Source organism: Canis lupus, chromosome 37 (assembly GCF_048164855.1).
Source record: "Canis lupus baileyi chromosome 37, mCanLup2.hap1, whole genome shotgun sequence".
Classification (NCBI taxonomy): domain Eukaryota; kingdom Metazoa; phylum Chordata; class Mammalia; order Carnivora; family Canidae; genus Canis; species Canis lupus.
Window position 1 is genome coordinate 22,362,330 of NC_132874.1, and position 13,250 is coordinate 22,375,579.

At 37.7% G+C, this 13,250-nt stretch overlaps 2 long non-coding RNA genes across 4 annotated transcripts in view; one reads left to right on the forward strand and one right to left on the reverse strand.

Moving 5' to 3' along the window:
• Nucleotides 1-13,250, forward strand: part of LOC140626462 (uncharacterized) — a 159,655-nt gene that overhangs the window by 92,026 nt on the left and 54,379 nt on the right. For all 3 annotated transcript variants that reach the window (XR_012025632.1, XR_012025633.1, XR_012025631.1), the window contains one exon: nt 4,713-4,760. This is a non-coding gene — a long non-coding RNA (uncharacterized lncRNA). The remainder of the gene's footprint in view (nt 1-4,712; nt 4,761-13,250) is intronic.
• Nucleotides 1,524-13,250, reverse strand: part of LOC140626463 (uncharacterized) — a 51,024-nt gene continuing 39,297 nt past the window's right edge. Inside the window, exon 3 of the long non-coding RNA XR_012025634.1 lies at nt 1,524-2,091. This is a non-coding gene — a long non-coding RNA (uncharacterized lncRNA). The remainder of the gene's footprint in view (nt 2,092-13,250) is intronic.

Consider the following 13,250-nt stretch of genomic DNA (forward strand, 5'->3'; position numbering starts at 1 on the left):
ACTGTTTAAAATGGCCCCCAGCTGTAGCACTGAGGTGATTTTTGGTGTTCCTAAGTGCAAGAAGGCTGTGATGTGGCCTATGGAGAAAATTTGTGTGTTAGATGCACTTCATTTAAGAGTGAGTTATTGACTTTTGGTGATGAGTTCACTGTTAATGGATCAACAATACATTACACCCAGAAAAAGGATGAGGAAATTTGCCAATCTGTATAAGAGGTTACTCTGGACAGTGCTAAAGCAACATCTATAGTGCACGATGAAGCTATGGAAAAGATGGGAGAGGGGCTACCTGTGGATTCATGAGATGATGACTGATTTAAAAGATCATAGGAGGCATTATTGTGAGGAAAAGCAAAGAAATTTATGGCCAGGAAAACGCTAAACCCTTCTCAGGGCTGGCTCACTTGCATGTTTCAAAGGTGATATGGTGTTAAAAACATTAAACTTGCATGTGAGGCAGATCAGAAGGCTCTGGAAGAATTTAAAAAAACACTCCCTAAACATTATACAGGAAAGGTGTTATGTGGAAGAGCAGGTTTCCAAGCCGCCAGCCGATAAAACAGGCTTCTTTTGCAAGGATGTTGGCAAACAAAGCTGCCTAACACAAATGGGGTTTTGATTGACAAAACGATGCCTGGGGCTCCCCGGAGCCTAACCCTGTGTTTCCTAGGGGCGGCGGTCCGGATTCACTAATGCAGTATTTGCACTCAGTTCCCGGAACATAACTACTGTGCACAGTGAGAACTGACTGTCCTTCCCGCTGGGCCTGCCCTGTGGGCTCCACTATCTGTGGTTGCCTGGGGCGCCCTCTTTTTCCTCTGGTCCGGTCACCTGATCCATCCTCAGGCCTCCTCACCAGTTACCCTCAGGAAGTCTCTGGACCCGAGCCCCGGGGTGATGGAGATGCTCCTCTTCGTGTGTAACACACTGTGCGTATTCCTCTGGCTCCGCGATGCAGTCGTTCAAGCATCTGTCTGTCTCCCCTCATCGTCTCTGAGCTGCTTGAGGGCAACTTCTCCCTTCCTTCCCCTTCTCCTTCCTTCCTCCCTCCTTCCTTCCCTCCCCTCTTCTCTCCCTCCCTGCCTCCTTCCTTCTTTCCCTCCTTCCTCCCTTCCTCCTTCCTACCCCTTCATCCATCCATCCACCCATCCATCCATCTATACACACATACACACACACACACGTGTATATATGTATATTTGTATTTGTGTACACATTTAAATATATATTTTGTGGGTGGCAAAATTCAACACTTAAAGATATTTCTTAGGTTGTACTTCCATTTTCTTTTTTAAATTACCCTATGGTACTCCATCACATTTGATTGATCTGTGTTTCCGTGTCCTGGTACTTAGCAAAGAGCCTGCCCCGTAGATAGGAGCAGTAAATATTTGTTAAAAATAAAAGCATAAATGTTAATAATATTGATTCATTCTACGCAATTGAAGTTTTCTGAGTCATAAATTTTTAATAAATAGATAAAATAGTTTGAAATTAACATATTAAATTAATAGCTTGTTCCCTTCAATATCCTAAACAATTGCTCTGCTTATTCTCTCTTTAATTTGAGCTATCTATAATAAAATTTTGCTGAGCAAAATAAGCTTAAGTTTAGTCCAAAAGGAATAATTAGAAACTTGGAACAAGTGGTCTGCATTAATGAGTTTTTACTGTGCTTGGTGGGTGTAATTCTAGAATTTTAGAACTGGAGAGTTCTTCTTGTACATGTGTTCATGAGGCTCCTCCAGGTTAGCTAAGGAGACAGGAGGAGAGACAGAGCCAGCCCTCCGCAGGGGGCTGCGGGGCCTGGAAGGAAGGTCATCCGTGGACAGCTCTGCTCCCGGCCCCTGGCAGCAGCCCAGCTGTCTTTTCGAGAATGAACGTGAGCTCCTCCTTCAGCTGGGGCTGCTGCTATGAAGACTCGGCTGCTCCAGACAATGCTTGGTCTTGGCTTGTCTGGACTCGTCACTTCGGCCACTTCTCTCTCTGCCTGCCCAGATCAGCAAGTGCCGATGGTCTCCATAGGTCTTTGTAGGGGTGGAAAAACTTGTTCCTCTACCTTCGTAGGCTTCGTGACTGGGGCCCTGCGAACTAAACCGGCAAAAGACAGGTTAACTGGAGAAAAGGATACAAATCTTATTTGATATTAATATTTTAATTTTTATGTGTACAAATGGTCTCACAGAAAAGGAAGTAAATAAAAAACCCACAGAAGCAATTAGGCCTGAGATTTTGCATACTATTTTAATGAAGAGCAATAAATTAGGGAGAGGTCACAAGACGAAGGAGAAAGGTTTGTGCTTCTAGGGGAGGCAAATTGTAAGAAGGTAAATATGTAAAGGAAACTAGTGGAAGATAAGGGATATTTCAGTAAGGTTTGCTTATGTAGATTCAATCTGACAGTCATCTCCTCTTCCTGGTATGGGGGAGGGAAGGGAGACAACCAATGTATGCCCTACCTTTAGGGAGGGTAAAGGGCTTGTCTTATGCCTTCTGTTTGCCATTTGCCTTCACCTAAAAACAATCCTATGTCAAAGTTGTGTATTTTGGAATAGCATACTCTGATCCGCCCATCTCAAATTCAAACCCTCACATAGAAAGGATTAAACTGTGACAGATAGTTATTCTCCTTCCAGCTAAAAAGAGATCACATACCAATCTCCCTCCTAAGACCACTCCATAAAGTAGCTGCCCTTGGGGCCAGCCCTTTTTTCTTGAACCAGGGTGATGAGAAGCACAGCTGCTTTCTCAGAAGGCCTATGAGCATGAGATACACTCAAGTCACACCTCTGAAAGCTGCCCTCTGAGTCAACAGAGGCAGATGCTGAAGCCTGGAATGTCAGGTGGGTCATTCCAAGGAGAGTCCTTTCAAAGTCCACTGTGATCTTGGTCTCTGAAGGACATCATCTCCCAGATTTTGAGAAGACTTGCCTATTTGGCTAATTCCTTTTGATCTGCTCTAAATGTTTGAGTTGTCTGTAGGTATCAACAGACACCTCTCATTTTGTTTCCTCTAGTTTTATTTATTTGGGATATAATTGCCATATAACATGGCATAGGTTTAAGGTGTACAGCATCATAATCAATATATGTATATATTGCTAAATGATTACTACACTTGGGTAACATCCATCACAGGTAGTTACAGAACATTTTTTCTTGTGATGAGAACTTTGAAGATATTTTCTTAGCAAATTTCAAATATACAATATAGTAGTATTAACTACAATCACCATGCTGTGCATTATAGCCCCAGAAATTATTGATGTTATAATTGGAAGTTTGTGCTTTTTGACCATCTTGACCCATTTCTCCCACTCCTCACCCCCCCACCTCTGGTAACCACCAATCTATTCTCTCTTTCTATGGGTTTTGTTTTTTAGAATTCACATATAAGTGAGACCATACAGTATTTCATTTCTATACACCTTATTCTCTTGTCTGACATATTTCACTTAGAATAATGCCCTTAAGTTTCATCTATGTTGTTGCATATGGTAGGATTTCCTTCTTTTTATGGCTGAATAATATAAATACATAAATGTTCTCTTTTCTCATTCATTCTACAATGGCCAATTAGGTTGCTCCCATGTCTTGGCTATTGTAAATAATGCTGCATAAACATGGGAGTGCAGATATCTTTTTGGGATAGTGATTTCATTTCCTTTGGTTATATACCCAAAAGTGGGATTGCTGGATCATGTGCTAGTTCTATTTTTAATTCTATGAGGAAACTCCATACTGTTTTCTACAGTGACTACCTTTTTCTCCACATCCTTGCCAGTACTTGTTCTCTCTTGTCTTTTTGGTCATAGTCATTCTAACAGATGGGAGGTGATATCTCATTGTGGTATTGATGTGCACTTCCTGATGATGAGTGATGTTGAGCACCTTTTCATGTACCTGTTGGCCACTTGAATATCTTTTTTTTTTGAAAAATGTGTATTCATTTCCCTTGCTTATTTTTAATTCGATGATTATATTGCTATTGAGTTGTAGGAGTTCTTTATATATTTTGTATATTAACCTCTTATTAGATACATGATTGGCAAATATTCTCTTTCATTCTGTAGGTTATCTTTTCATTGTATTGATTAGGCATGTCTTGTTTATGGATAATATATTACCAGTGGGTCTTATATCAGAATTACTTATGGTTGAAAATTAAGGATGGGGCAGCCCTGGTGACTCAGCGGTTTAGCGCCGCCCTCACGTCAGGCTCCCTGCATGGAGCCTGCTTCTCCCTCTGCCTGTGTCTCTGCCTCTCTCTCTCTTTCCCCCTGTGTCTCTCATGAATAAATAAAATCTTAAAAAAAAAAAGAAAATTAAGGATGTCTCACATGACTGGAACACTGAATAAGTAAGCCTACAACATGTTTCTTATTTTCATTTGTTTTACTTAATCTAAATAAAGGAGTTGCTGCTTTAAAAATAAATGTGTAACACTGCAAGGGAAATTGGTATAAAGCTTACCAGAGTTGCTCTTTCTTAGAAGTGATTAATATTGTTTTAAAGTTTGAAGCAAGGCAGTATGGAAAGTAGTATTTAGTTAACTGATATTTATTGGGAACCAACTACAGGCCAGACATTGTCCTAAGCCCTGGGAATATTGCAGTGAACATGAAAGTTGTATTCCCTGGTCTTGTGGAACTTAAATAGCATATATTCAATCAACCTATTTTTCCTTTTTTTTTTTTTTTTTTTTTTTTTAGAACATGGGAACATGGACAGTAGGGCAAGGAGTGGAGTGAGAGTTGAAAGTAAGTCTAAAGTCCTACACCAAAGTTTTCTAATTAAAGTATGAATGAAAGACTTTAAGCAACCCATGAGCAATTTGAACATTGAAAACAGCAATTTAACTCCAACCTGAAGCAAACTGTGAGTCAGAATAATGCCATAATGATATTGTTAATCATTGGTGGGCTTGTCACCTATTGGGGTTTCTTTCTTTTCCACCTCCCCCACTCTCACTTCCCCTGACTAAAAGGGACAAAAAAAAAAAAAAACCCTTCAAGAAGTAATTAGTCATAGATACATTAATTATTGGACTGGCTATAGACTTTTCATAAACCCAGTGATGTATGATGAGAACCTCAGGCCTCAAGGCCACCAGTTTCTTAAACAAAAGACTCATTATTGGCTCAGCCAGCCTCCATCTGAGTTACTCAGCCCCAGGCCAGTGTGGAAGACCCTGCCCTATTTCCAGCTCTGATTTACTTTATCTACAGCAGATTCATTACTGCTCACCAAGCAGTTCTCTTACAACAGATCCATTAGAACCCCCAAAGCACAGGCCTGTGAACGGGGGGCTCTTCCCCATTGTTACTCTCAGCACCGGGGAGGGCATGCTCACTGCTGCCTGTGGAGTCTTAGCAGATTTCTGGAAAGCACGTCGAATATAGCTTGACATCTACCACTCATCCCTTAGAACTGATAAAGGCCTGCATTCCCGGCGGGGTGGGGGACCCTGTTACCCAGAGCATCGAATCACAGATCGGGGCCAACAGATGACGACCTCATCATTCCCCAAGACAAAGGATACGGAGCCCCAAAGTCAAACCTTGTCGTGTGCCTGTTCCTCACACTTTTCATCTCACTTTATATCAAATGGGACGTGGATTTACACCTTTGAGCTGAAGAAGCACCCAACTGTGCTTCTGTATTTGACACAGTTTGTATACTCGGCTTCTTCAACCAAAGGCTCTCCCTGCCCTTGATCCCTGGACCACTTCTGTCTATAATTAGTAGATACACCCCCTCCCACCCTAGCTGCTCCGCTCCCAATTCAGACAGTACTGTAATCCCTAATAGCAAAGGTAAGCACCCCAGGATATTGAACCACGGGGCAGTTTCACTGGAGAAAGATGTGCCTGACGCCCTGTGCCTCCGGGAAGTGAACCAGCAGTCAGATTCACCTGGAAGCCACCCTTACATTCAGATGCCTGATGGAAGTTCAGCTTTGGACACCGACTGACTCACAAATAGAGGCAGAATATCTCGGCAGCTTCATGCCTGCTCTGGTAGGCGGGTTGTTGGAGTCAGTCTCAGGACAACACACTTATCATGAATGAAATTAAAATATTTGTCACACTAGTAAATTTATAACACTGGAATAGATTCTCCTGAAAGCATATTTGCTATTATTTTGAAAATCTATCCTCGTATTTAAAATAATATAATATTAAAGTTTATAGCTTTCTGATATGTAAAACACTGGGCAGCATAGAGTCCTCATCCAGTAGTTATTTCTTGTCAAGCACGTAAAGTGAGGCCTATAGGTTTTTGGTCAATCTGTGACACATATGGAAACCTAAAGAAATTTACATATTGCTCTCTGGCTTTCCTTGTAATTTTGGGCACAGGAATTACATGATTTTGTTATAAAAATGTTATAAAAACAACATGTTATAAAAATAAAGGTCATTTAGAAGATCAAGAATATGCTATTTCAATTTTTAAAAGATTAGTTAAAACAAAGCATTGAAAAATAGTTTTGAGAAATCTGAACTCATTGAGAATATGTTGTGAGACCCCTAGGAATTTGAGAATCCTTCCATAGTTTTTTTTTTTTTTTTTTGTATATTTTTTTATTAGAGTTCGATTTACCAACATATAGCATAACATCCAGTGCTCATCCTGACAAGTGCCCCCCTCAGTGCCCATCACCCAGTCACCCCAGGCCCCCGCCCACCTCCCCTTCCACCACCCCTAGTTCGTTTCCCAGAGTTAGGAGTCTCTCAAGTTCTGTCTCCCTTTCTGATATTTCCCACTCATTTTCTCTCCTTTCCCCTTTATTCCCTTTCACTATTTTTTATATTCCCCAAATGAATGAGACCATATAATGTTTGTCCTTCTCCGATTGACTTATTTCACTCAGCATAATACCCTGCAGTTACATCCATGTTGAAGCAAATGGTGGGTATTTGTCGTTTCTAATGGCTGAGGAATATCCCATTGTATACATAGACCACATCTTCTTTATCCATTCATCTTTCGATGGACACCGAGGCTCCTTCCACAGTTTGGCTATTGTGGACATTGCTGCTAGGAACATCGGGGTGCAGGGGTCCCAGTGTTTTACTGCATCTGTATCTTTGGGGTAAATCCCCAGCAGTGCAATTGCTGGGTCATAGGGCAGATCTATTTTTAACTCTTTGAGGAACCTCCACACAGTTTTCCAGAGTGGCTGCACCAGTTCACATTCCCACCAACAGTGCAGGAGGGTTCCCTTTTCTCCGCATCCTCTCCAACATTTGTGGTTTCCTGTCTTGTTAATTTTCCCCATTCTCACTGGTGTGAGGTGGTATCTCATTGTGGTTTTGATTTGTATTTCCCTGATGGCCAGTGATGCAGAGAATTTTCTCATGTGCTTGTTGGCCATGTCGATGTCTTCCTCTGTGAGATTTCTCTTCATGTCTTTTGCCCATTTCTTTTTTTATATAAATTTATTTTTTATTGGTGTTCAATTTGCCAACATATAGAATAACACCCAGTGCTCATCTCATCAAGTGCCCTCCCTCAGTGCCCATCACCCATTCACCCCCACACCCACGCCCTCCTGGAGCCTCACAGGGTAAACAACCCCCACTGAGCCTCACAGTGGCCTCACCGGATAAACCCATAGTTTGTTTTTGTGGAAATGATTAAGAGCTCCATTTGTCTCTCCTGGGATTTGGAGATTCTCACAAAATGCTGGATTGACCCACCAATCTTGATTGAATAGTTATGCTAACAAATCTGTTCTAATGACCAGTTATAAGCTCTATCTGAAAGAACTTTCTTCTTGCAGGATATATTTAACACTTAAAGATTATGTAAAATACTGTCACTGCTTTCTGATAGTTTGTAATCCCACTCTCATCATCTATTAAGTATCATCATCATCATCATCAGATACAGAAAAAATACCATTCTGAAAAAATATAAAATTTGATGAACAATTAACAAAAAAATTCCAGCAGGGCTTTAAAAATGCAAACTGGAAATCTAATTCTAAAATTTATATAAGATATAAAGGGCCAAGAAAAGTTAAGACATACTTTAAAAAGAATAACTAAACAAAAGTAACTATAGACACAAGACATACTATAAATTTACAGGAATTAAGACAGTATTGTTGAACAAAGAATAGAAATTAGACCAACTGAAAGATCAGAGCCCCAAAGTCACCCCCATGCATGTGGATATGTGATCTATGAAAAAGGAAATACTGTAGATCATTGATAAAAATACATTTAAAAAGTCAGTGATGTTAGGTCATTTGGATAGCCATATGTAAAAAGCCAAATATTCAAACTATCTTATAGTATCCACAAAAATCAATTACAGAAGGTATCTTAAATATGAATGTTAAAAGCTTTTGTAAGATAATTTATGGGTATAGCCATGAGTTAGGGAAAGATTTTTTAAACAGATTACAAAAAGCACTAGCTTTAAAGAGAGAGATTGGTAAATTGGCTACATTCAAATTAAGCACTTCTGTTTATTTAAAGACACCATTAAGAGCTTGAGGAAGAAATTAGATAATGGCAACAGGTGTATGCTACACATAAAACTGACAAAAGGCTCATACCAGAATATATAAAGAATTCCTACACATCAAGAAGAAAGAGGACAATCTAATAGAAAAATGGGTAGAAGACCCGAACAGGTAATTTATGAAGGAAGATACCCAGATGGTGTTCAGCTTCATTAATAGTCATAAAAATGCAAATTAAAATCACATATACCCCTACACACCCTCCAGAATAGCTAAAATCAAAAAGACCGACAATACCAAGTATGGGTGAAGATGTAGAGCAATGAGACATTTATGGCTAGAAGGAGTATATTGTATTTAGCATTATATGCCAGATGTAAAAATTAACATACTCTAGGACCCAGGTAGTTCAGTGCTAAGGTAATAGAAATGCATGCATATTAAAAGATATGGACAAGAATGTGCATAGCATCATTATTTGTAATAGAGAAAAAATCTTAAAAAGAAAAGAGTCTTCTGGTTTCCAGCATAGAAGTTGTCACTCCCATCCTCACAAGAAGAAAAAAGCTAAACAAAGTAAACAACTTTTTTTGGAGATATAATTGACATATAACATTTTGTAAGTTTAAGACAGACAATGTGTTGTTTCATATATTTATTTATTGCAATAAAATTACCACAGTGTTAGCAAACACATCTATCATATCACATAACTATCATTTCTTTTTAGTAGTGAGGCATTTAAAATCTAGTCTTTTAGCAACTTTGAAGTATATAAAATACTATTATTAGCTTTAGTCTCTACATTGTACGTTAGAAATCCAGAACTTACTCATCTTCCAGTTGCAAGTTTGTAGTCCTAAATGACATGTCCCCAATCCTCCCACCCCTTAGCACCCAGTAACCACTTTTCAACTCTGTTTTATGAATCAAGCTTTTTAAGTTCCACATATGAGTGATATCATACAGTATTTGTCTTTCTCTGTTTAATTTATTTCACTTAGCCTAGTGGATGGCAGTTTTCTTTATTTTTCATGACTGAATAATATTTCATTATATATATATATATATATATATATATATATATATATATATATACATATACCACATCTTTTTTGTCCACTTATCTTTTGATGGGTACTTACATTGTTTCTACAATTGTGGCAATTATGAATAATGGTGCAATAAACATGGGAGGGCAGATATCTTTTTCATATTTTGTTTTCATTTTCTTTGGGTATATAGCCAGAAATGGAATTGCTGATAATATGGCAGGTTTATTTTGAATTTTATGAGGAAACTCCATACTATCTTATGCAATGGCTGCACCATTTTACATTTGCCCCAGAGTGCACCTGGGTTCCCTTTTTCTCACATCCTCACCAATACTTATTGTCTCTCATCTTTTCAATATTGTTGTCCTAACAGGTGTGAGGTGATATATCATTGTGCTGTAGATTTGCATTTCCCTGATGAAAAGTGATATGGAGCATCTTTGTATGACCTGTTGGCAATTTGGATGTCCTTGGAAAAATTCAGGTCCTCTTCCCATTTTTCTGAACTGGATTTTTGTTTTATTATTATTGAGTTGTATGAATTGTTTATGTATTTGTGATATTTTTTGGCTTGTTTTTATTTTTTTAAGTTTTAATTTTAATTCTACTTAGTTAACATTAGTGTAGTATTAGTTTCAGGTGTACATTATAGTGACTCAACAATTCCATACATCATCTGGTGCTCATCATGACAAGCTCACTCCTTTACCTCCATCACCTATTTATTCCATCCCACCCCCATTCCCTCTTTTAACCATTAGTTTGTTCTATATAATTAAGACTGTTTCTTGGTTTGTCTTGCTCTTTTTTTCCCCTTTGCTCTTTTGTGTTGTTTCTTAAATTCCATATACAAGTGAAATTATATGGTATTTATCTTTCTCTGAGTTATTTCCCTTAAAATTATACTTTCTAGCTCCATCCATTTCATTGCAAATGGCAAAGATTTCATTCTTTTTATGGCTGAGAAATATTCCATTGTATATGTATACTACCTCTTCTTTATCCATTGATCTATGAATGGACACTTGGCCTGTTTCCATATCTTGGCTATTGTAAATAATGTTGCTGTAAACATAAACATGCATATATTCTTTCGAATTAGTGTTTTTGTATTCTTTGGATAAATACCCAGTAGTGTAATTTCTGGAGCATAGGATAGTTCTATTTTTAACTTTTGGAGGAAACTCCATACTGTTTTTCACAGTGGCTGTGCCGGTTTGTGCTCCTACCAAAAGTGCATGAGTGTTCCTTTTTCTAGATATCCTTGCCAACATCTGTTGTTTCTTGTGCTATTGATTTTAGTCATTCTGACAGATGTGAGGGATAGTTCATTGTAGTTTTGATTTGCATTTCCCTCATGGCAAATGATAATGAGTATCTTTTCATGTGTCTGTTAGTCCTCTGGAGAAATGTCTAGTCATCTCTTCTGTCCACTTTTTAAGTGGATTATTTATGTTTTGGGTGTTGAGTTTTATAAGTTCGTTACTTATTTTGGATACTAATCCTTTATTGGATATGTCATTTGCAAATATCTTTTCCCATTCCATATGTTGCCTTTTGGTTTTATGGATTGTTTCCTTCACTGTGCAGAAGCTTTTTATTTTGATGTGGCAGGGTGGTTTAATATTCACGAATCAATCAACATGATACATCACATCAATAAGAGAAAGGATAAGAACCATATGATCATTTCAATAGATGCAGAAAAAACATTTGACAAAGTACAAATATCTATTCATGATAAAAACCCTCAACAAAGTAGGTTCAGAGGTAACATGCCTCAATCTAATAAAGGCCATATATGAAAAACCCACAGCTAACATCATACTCAGGAGGAAAACCTGGGAGCTCTTCCCCTAAGGACAAAAGCAAAACAAGGGTGTCTACTCTCACCACTTCTATTCAACATAGCATCCAACAACTTGGAAGTCCTAGCCACAACAATCAGAAAACAAAAAGAAATAACAGACACTCAAATTGGTAAGGAAGAAGTAAAACTTTCACTATTTGCTGATGACATGATATTATATATAGAAAACCCTAAAGATGCCACCAAAAATCCTGCTAGAGCTGATAAATGAATTCAGCAAAGTCACAAGATACAAAAATTAATGTATAATAATCTGTTGCATTTCTATATATCAATAAAGAAGCAGCAGAAAGAGAAATTATGAAAATAATCCCATTTATAATTGCACCAAAAATAATAAGATACCTAGGAATAAACCTAATAAAAGAGGTGAAAGACCTGTACTCTGAAAACTATAAAACAAAGATGAAAGAAATTCAAGATGACACAAAGAAGTGAAAAGAAAGTCTGTGTTCATGGGTTGGAAGAACAAATATTGTTAATATACCTATACTACCCAAAGCAATGTATACATTCAATGCAATCCCTATTAAGAAACCAACAGAATTTTTCACAGAACTAGAACAAACAATTCTAAAATTTTTAGAGAATACAAAAGACTCCAAATAGCCAAAGCAAACTTGAAAAAGCAAAGCAAGAGGCATACAATTCTGAACTTCAAGTTATGTTACGAAGCTGTAATAATCAAAACAGTATGGTACCAACATAAAATAGACACAGAGATCAATGGAACAGCATATAGAGAGCCCAAAAATAAACCCATGACTATATGGTCAATTAATCTTTGACAAAGGGGGAAAGAACATCCAATGAGAAAAGGACATCTCCTCAAAAATGATGTTGGGAAAACTGGACAGCAACATGTAAAAGAAAGAAACTGGATCACGTTCTTGCACGATACACAAAAATAAATTCAAATTAAAGACCTAAATGTGAGACTGGAAACCATAGAAATCCTGGAAGAGAACACAGGCAGTAACCTCTTTGACATCGGCCATAGCAACTTTTTTCTGTATATGTCTCCCGAGGCAAGGGAAACAAAAGCAAAAATAAACTATTGCAACTACATCAAAATATTTTGGATATTCCTATTTGATATTTGGCTTGTAAATATTTTCTCTCTCTGTAAGTTCCCTTTTCCATTGTTGTTTCTTTTGCTGTTCGGAAGCTTTATAGTTTGATCTAGTCCCACTTGTTTATTTTAGCCTTTGTTGCATGTGCTTTTGGTGCCATATCAAAAAAAAAAAAATCATTGCCAAAACCATTGTTAAGGAGCTTCTTCCTTACATTTTATTCTAAGATTTCATGGTATCAAGTCTTATGTTTAAGTGTTTAATCCATTTCAAGTTAATTTTTGTGAGTGTTTTAAGATAAGGGTCCAGTTTCATCTTCCTGCATGTGGTTATTCAGTTTTCCCAAAACCATTCATTGAAGAGACTCTCTTTTCCCCACCGAATGTACTTTGGGTCTCTTATCAAGTAATAGTTGACTATATACACAGAGGTTTATTCCCAGGGTCTCGATTCTGTTCCATATCTTTGTGCCAATTTTATGCTGGTGCTGCACTGTTTTAATTACTAAAGATTGTAGTATAGTTTGAAATCAGGAAGTATGATGTCTTTAGCTTTGTTCTGCTTTCTCAGGATTGCTTTGGCTATTTGGGGTCTTCTGTAGTTCCATAACATTTTTAGAATTGATTTTTTTCTATTTCTGAGAAAAATTGGAATTCTGCAAAGGATTGAAGTGGATCTATAGATGCCTTTGGGTAACATAGACATTTTAACAATACTAAATCTTCCAATCCATAAATGTAGAATATCTTTTGGTTAACTCTTTGTAAACCAAA